Source organism: Schistocerca gregaria, chromosome 8, assembly GCF_023897955.1.
Source record: "Schistocerca gregaria isolate iqSchGreg1 chromosome 8, iqSchGreg1.2, whole genome shotgun sequence".
NCBI classification, from domain to species: Eukaryota; Metazoa; Arthropoda; class Insecta; order Orthoptera; family Acrididae; genus Schistocerca; species Schistocerca gregaria.
This window is the reverse complement of record NC_064927.1, coordinates 319,959,855-319,966,857: the sequence shown is the minus strand read 5'-3', so window position 1 is coordinate 319,966,857 and position 7,003 is coordinate 319,959,855.

The window sequence follows — 7,003 nt, the reverse complement described above, 5'->3', positions numbered from 1 at the left end:
GTTCTAGGCGCTCAGTACGGAGCCGCGCGACTGCTACGGTCGCAGGTTCGAATCCTGCTTCGGGCATGGATGTGTGTAATGTCCTTAGGTTAGTTAGGTTTAAGTAGTTCTAAGTTCTAGGGGACTTATGACCTCAGCAATTGAGTCCCATAGTGCTCAGAGCCATTTGTACTTACTGATCTGTGAAAGGCAAGTCTGGCTATCATGCTCATTGGATCTTTCATGCATTGTGTGTTTGTCTGATCAATGTAGGCTTCGCAACACTGGCAAGTATTCTGTAGATTCCAGAATCTTGCAATCCCAGATCGTCCTTTGCCGAACCAAGAAGAGCATACCTTGTACGTAGGCAGAGGATTACTTTGACTTGAAGTTTCCTTAAGATTCTCCCTAATTTCGAGGAAATATTGACGACGTATAGGAGGGATGCCCTGGACTTGAACTGCCCATTCTCCTCTTCTTATTTCTGAAAGATGTCCTGATCTGATGTGGCGACATTATCTTTGAATACTGATTGTAGCAAGGCTGTTTCCATTCACATGATGTGTGCCCAATGCACCCGTGCTTGAAGGATGCCAGTAGTTTGTGATGGGTCGTGACAGGTAGTCGCTTGCAAATACAAGTATGTATGTGTGGGCTTACAGTAAATGGACTACCCCAATTTCCATCCACTTTTCAGCTGACCAAAATGTCCATAAATGGCAGACAGGCACCCTTCTCCATATCCATAGTAAATTTAATATTCTAGTGGATAAATTTCAGATTCTGCTAAAAGCGTGACACTTCTTCACCGTGAGACCAAAAAGTATCATCCACAAATCGCCAGAAAAAATTTGATTTAATTTATGTCGAATGAAGTGCCCTCTCTTCAAAGTCTTCCATAAAAAAGGTTTGCTATCAGAAGGGAGAGAGGACAAGCAATTGGAAAAACACTGTCAATTTGCTCAAAACATTAACTGTTGAATAAAATGTAGATGAGGAAAGAGGACAGTGAAATAGCGCTGATATATCAAATTCGAATTCACTACTGAAGAGCAACAATGAATCCATGTGAGGATTCCAGTGACGGGAGAGATGACATCGAAGCTTACTAACAGGCCCAACTCGCTGAGTTGAAGTGATTTTAGTCTTTTAATAAAGTCATCAGAATTGCGAAAATGATGTGAACACTTCGCCACAAAATGCCTTAGTAAAGACACAAGATGTGTAGAAGAGTCATATGTTGGAGCGTAATGGCAGATCATATAAGTGTTGCAGAACAGAGGTGTAAGATCTTAATCTTTTCCCAGATGGGAATAAAAATTTAGTAACGCTATTTTTGTTTTACTTCTCTCACTGTGGGGTCTTTATCAATCTTCCGGTATGCTGGTTCACTCAACAAGTTGTAAGTCTTCTGATCATAGGTCTCATGTGGCAACAGCAAACTGGCATTGCCCTAATCCGCTGGAAGCAACACTATGTGAGGAACATTTTGTAGTTTGCATAGTACGACCCTTTCCATGCAGGAAACAATAGCCTTTTGAGGGGGAGCCTTTGTAGGTACATGACACATTTCATGTCTCCTTTCATCTGCAGCGTACTGGGAAGAGGTCTAACAGTTTCTTCAACAGAACTAATAAAATCAGTTGAAGTCTCCCCTCCAGAAGCAAACCTTTTTATGGAAGACTTTGAGGAGAGGGTACTTGATTCAATAGAACTGAAACCAAAAGTGTTCTGGCGACTTGTGAATGATACTTTGTGGCGTCACAGTGCAGAAGAACTGTCACACTTGTTGTGGAATCTGAATTCAATCCGCGAGAATATCAAATTTACGACGGAAGTAGATAAGGGTAGCTGTCTGCCATTTCTGGAAGCCCTGGGCAGTCGTAAATCCAATGGATCATTGGGACATTATGTTTATCGTCAACCCACACATATGGACCTGTATTTGCAGGCGTCCAGTGTCACAACCCATCACAAAATATGGCCATCCGTGAAACGTTGGCGCACTGGGCTCGTGTCATGTCTGATGGATACAGCTTTACAGAAGAGCTGGGAGACCTACAATCTATGGTATTCCCCACATCATAGAGGCACAACTTTAAGTGAGTAGAAACATGACTACCCACAAGACCAAGAAGAATAAATAATAACGGTGTGTGACGAGGGCCTCCTGTCGGGTAGACTGTTCGCCTGGTGCAAGTCTTTCGATTTGACGCCACTTCGGCGACTTGTGTGTCGATGGGGATGAAATGATGATGATTAGGACAACACAACACCCAGCCCCTGACCGGAGAAAATCTCCGACCCAGCCGGGAATCGAACCAGGGCCCTTAGGATTGACATTCAGCTACTGGGAGAGGACGGCCAAGAAGAGAAGGAGCATTTCAAATCCAGGGCATTCCTCCTGTACGTCAACAATATATTCTCGAAATTAAGCAGAATTTTAAGGAAACGTTATGTCAAAGTTATCCTCTGCCCACCTAAAAGAGGTATGCTCTTGTTGGTCCGGCAAAGGACGATCTGGGATTGCTGAAGACCCTGCATCTACAGAATACTTTGCTAGTATGGCAAAGCCTACATTCGTCAGGTAACACTTACAGTGCATGAAAAATGCATTGAACATGATCGCCACACTTGCCTCTCACAACCCTGTAAGTCAGCCATAGCTGTAGCTCCACAGAACATTCCATGGGTTATTATCTCGTGTAAATCTTGATCTCGACGAGATTGTCCTCGGTTTCAGTTATTAAGGTGGAAATACATTTAGCAAAACATGGTATTATCGTAATGGCAGCTTTCAACTGGATTCAAATAATTCAAATAAATAATACAAAAGTTTTATTTCACCTTTGAGCATATTTGCATGCAATTAGCATTGTGAAAGTTAACACGATAATAACAATAATAAAAATATCAACTTTAACAAATGTCTATAGGACAATCCAAGGTAGATACACTACATTTTTAAATAAACGCCAATAACAGCAAAAGTTTTCTACGAGAGCAATTACAAGATAAATGAACTGCATAGTTTAATGAAAGACAAGCATACTAAGTAATCATGCTGATAATTAATAATAAGTATATGAAAGAGTAATAAAATAGTTACACAATGTAGCATATGAGAGGTCAGAAGTTAATTTATTTTCATTCTCATAAGAAATGTGGTTCATTTGACACACACTCAGGGAACTCTTGAGCAGAGTAAATTACTTAATTACTTTACTTTTCATCCATCTCTAAAGACTAGTTTTATTCACTGGCACTATGTAGGCACTTTCAGGTAAGTTGTTGAAGTAGACAGCATCAAGATCTTTGTAACTGTTATGAATCTCTGCAAGCCTAGCATATGTCTAATTACTTGTTTGTCCACTTCTTGTGTTATGGTCATTTACTGACATACTTACTTCAAATTTACTTAGATTCTCTTTAACAAAGACAAGGTAGTTGTAAATATACAGGCTAGGCAATGTCATTACATTTAATTTCTTAAAATAATCTTGACATTATTCATATGGGCTAAGCTCTACAATGCACCTTACTGTTTGCTTTTGCCATTTAAACAGTAATTTTGAGTCTACAGAATTACCCCTTAATAGTATCCCTTGACTTGGGTGGGATTGGAAGAATGTAAAACATGCATCTAATAGTTCCTTACTGACTCTGCTCCTCAGCTTGTCCCGCAGGCAGATGACACATGGTAGTCTGCCACATAATTTCCCCATTTGGATGTCCTGGCTGAGCTTTTGATCTATGTGAAATCATAATAATTTCACTCTTTTGTTATCATGACTGGAAACGTTAATACTGTATACAAGTCTTCAGCTTTACTAGATTAGATTAGATTAGATTAATACTAGTTCCATGGATCATGAATATGATATTTCATAATGATGTGGAACTAGTCAAATACATGGTATAATTAAGTTAATTTAACAAAATAATTAAGTTAATATAACAACTTTTTTATTTTTTGTTTTTGTTTAATTTTTTAATACTTTTTTGTTTTTTTCTTAATTTATACCTAAAAATTCTTCTATGGAGTAGAAGGAGTTCTCATTCAGAAATTCTTCTTAAATACTTGTTGGTTATCTGTCAGACTTTTGATACTATTTGGTAAGTGACCAAAGACTTTAGTGGCAGTATAATTCACCCCTTTCTGTGCCAAAGTTAGATTTAATTTGAATAGTGAATATCATCCTTTCTCTTAGTATTAAAGTTATGCACACTGCTATTACTTTTGAATTGGTTTTGGTTGTTAATAACAAATTTCATAAGAGAGTATATACTGAGAAGCTACTGTGAATATCCCTAGATCCTTAAATAAATGTCTGCAGAATGATCTTGGGTGGACTCCAGCTATTATTCTGATTACACGCTTTTGTGCAATAAATACTTTATTCCTCAGTGATGAATTACCCCAAAATTTGACGCCATACACAAGCAATGAGTGAAAATAGGCGTAGTAAGCTAATTTACTAAGACGTTTATCACCAAAATTTGCAATGACCCTTATTGCATAAGAAGCTGAACTCAAACGTTTAAGCAGATCATCAATGTGTTTCTTCTAATTTAGTCTCTTATCTATGGACACACCTAAAAATTTGATTATTCTACCTTAGCTATATGCTTCTGATTAAGGTGTATATTTATTAATGGCGTCATACCATTTACTGTACGGAACTGTATGTACTGTGTCTTATTAAAATTCAGTGAGAGTCCGTTTACAAGGAACCACTTAGTAATTTTCTGAAAGACATTGACAATTTCATCAGTTAATTCTTGTTTGTCAGGTGTGGTTACTATAGTTGTATCATCAGCAAAGAGAACTAAATTTGCTTCTTCATGAATATAGAATGGTAATTCATTAATATATATTAAGAACAACAAAGGACCCAAGAACAACAAAGGACCAGATTCTCGTGCAGAACATTCACCTTAAACTAAGTAGTATAACTCTCCATTGCCACTGCAATGCTTTGTTGCACATTTTCAAGACAGGTACAACATGTGATAAGTGTTGTATCATCTGTATATAGCTCTGCATCACATGGTACAACTGTGGGTAAATCATTTATGTTAATAATGAAAAGGATAGATCCAACAACAGATCCCTGAGTACACCCTTTACAACTTTATGAGTGTCATGTAATATTTTGTATAGACACCTTTTATTAACCTCACTCATTCCACATCATTACGAAATGTCGTATTCATGATCTATGGAACAAGTACTAATCTAATCTAATCTGGTTGTGTGATTATTTATCTTGACTGTTTTGCATTGTACAAGGAAGACTGCATTAGGCATTGAGGATAATCTTTCACTCTGTAGAGATTTTTATGGGAACATTATGGGAAGCTATATCAAAAGATTTCCCAAGGTTCAGCAGTGTTGCACAGATAAAATCTTTATTTTCAAAACAAAAAAAAGGTTCAAATGGCTCTGAGCACTATGGGACTTAACTTCTGAGGTTATCAGCCCCCTAGAACTTAGAACTACTTAAACCTAACTAACCTAAGGACATCACACACATCCATGCAGGCAGGATTCGAACCTGCGACCATAGCGGTCACGCGGTTCTGGACTGTAGCACCTAGAACTGCTCGGCCACCCCGGCCGGCATTTTGAAAACAGTGAAAGAGTATTAATTTCTCCAGAATTTCCACAAAGAAGTCTTCATAGTGCTTTGGGGGAGGGGAGAGGGCAGCATTATCGCTGCAGCTCCAAATTTTGCTTCTATGGACAGTCTACTTACATCGATAACTACATGGACTAGGTTTACATTATTTTGATCATATACAGATACACTACCATATTTAATTCTTGTTCGACTGTAGCTAATTTCCAGTCCGTATCCAAATGGCACACTTAATTTTAGTTCTTGTTTGTTTGCTAAGCCAGTGTTCCTTTATTGAAATCGCAGTACAGTTTAAGTTTTCCAAGCAGTACTGAAGTTCATAAAGTTCACTCGATGTGTGAATTTTTAGGTGTGAAAAAAATAGTAACTGTAAAAAGAACTATATTGTGTAATGGAAACTTTTGTTAAACTGACACATTCAACATCATTACAGAATGTTGTGTTCATGGTCAATGGAACATGTGTAATGTAATGTAATATTCTTAAGAGACTGCACATCAATATGTAAAAATATTACACTTCTACTTATCTTACTGTGGTTTTCCTGTAGGCCACCAGTAAAAAATTATTGAAGTGGGGTGGAGCTGCTGCTTACGTCTTCCTAAGCAGACGACCATTTGATGAGTTTTCAAGTGATGACAGTTCCACTTTTCGCAAGGCATCCACTTATTGCGCGACTTTTGGTGGGGCATCGACTTCTTTTGCAGCATTTTGTGAAGCATAGACTTGTTCTGCAGCTTTTGGTGAGGCATCCATTTGACATGCAGCTTCTCAAAAGACATTCACTTGTTCTCCACCTGAAGTTATTTCTTGTTGGGGTTTTTTCCTTGGTCTTTAGCAACACAGAGAATTTACATTGCTTTTACGTCACAATGTTGGCTATTCTTTCGGCTCACAGTCGTTTGCCCATTTTATTTACATGTAAACCCTGCCCATTATGAAATCTGCAGAAAATGCAGTTTATGTCCATAGTTTCAACGTTTCTGAATTCACTCGAAATGCCATTGACAATATTGTATGAAGCTGTTACTTCCATGTTTACACAAGATAATTCTTGTAAATCGTACCTGTGTTATGTGTTGCAAACTACAACAACTGTATAGCTTAGGAATTTTTTAAAATTATTTGCAGCTACTAGCGTTTGATTTATGTATATGTCATTTGACCTATCTATTATAATTATGTAATCGTTTTGATTAAATAAGCACAACAGGCAGATAGTAGATAGAGGGGCATTTGGCTTGACGCTGCTAGTTCCTTTTAGCGTAGGTGACTAGTTTATTTGTTCAGATAGTCCTCGCCCATAACTGTCTGACATTATTATTGTTGTTACTCACTGCCTTTGTGTCATTGTCATTTGGAGATTTCTCCATGTTTTTTGT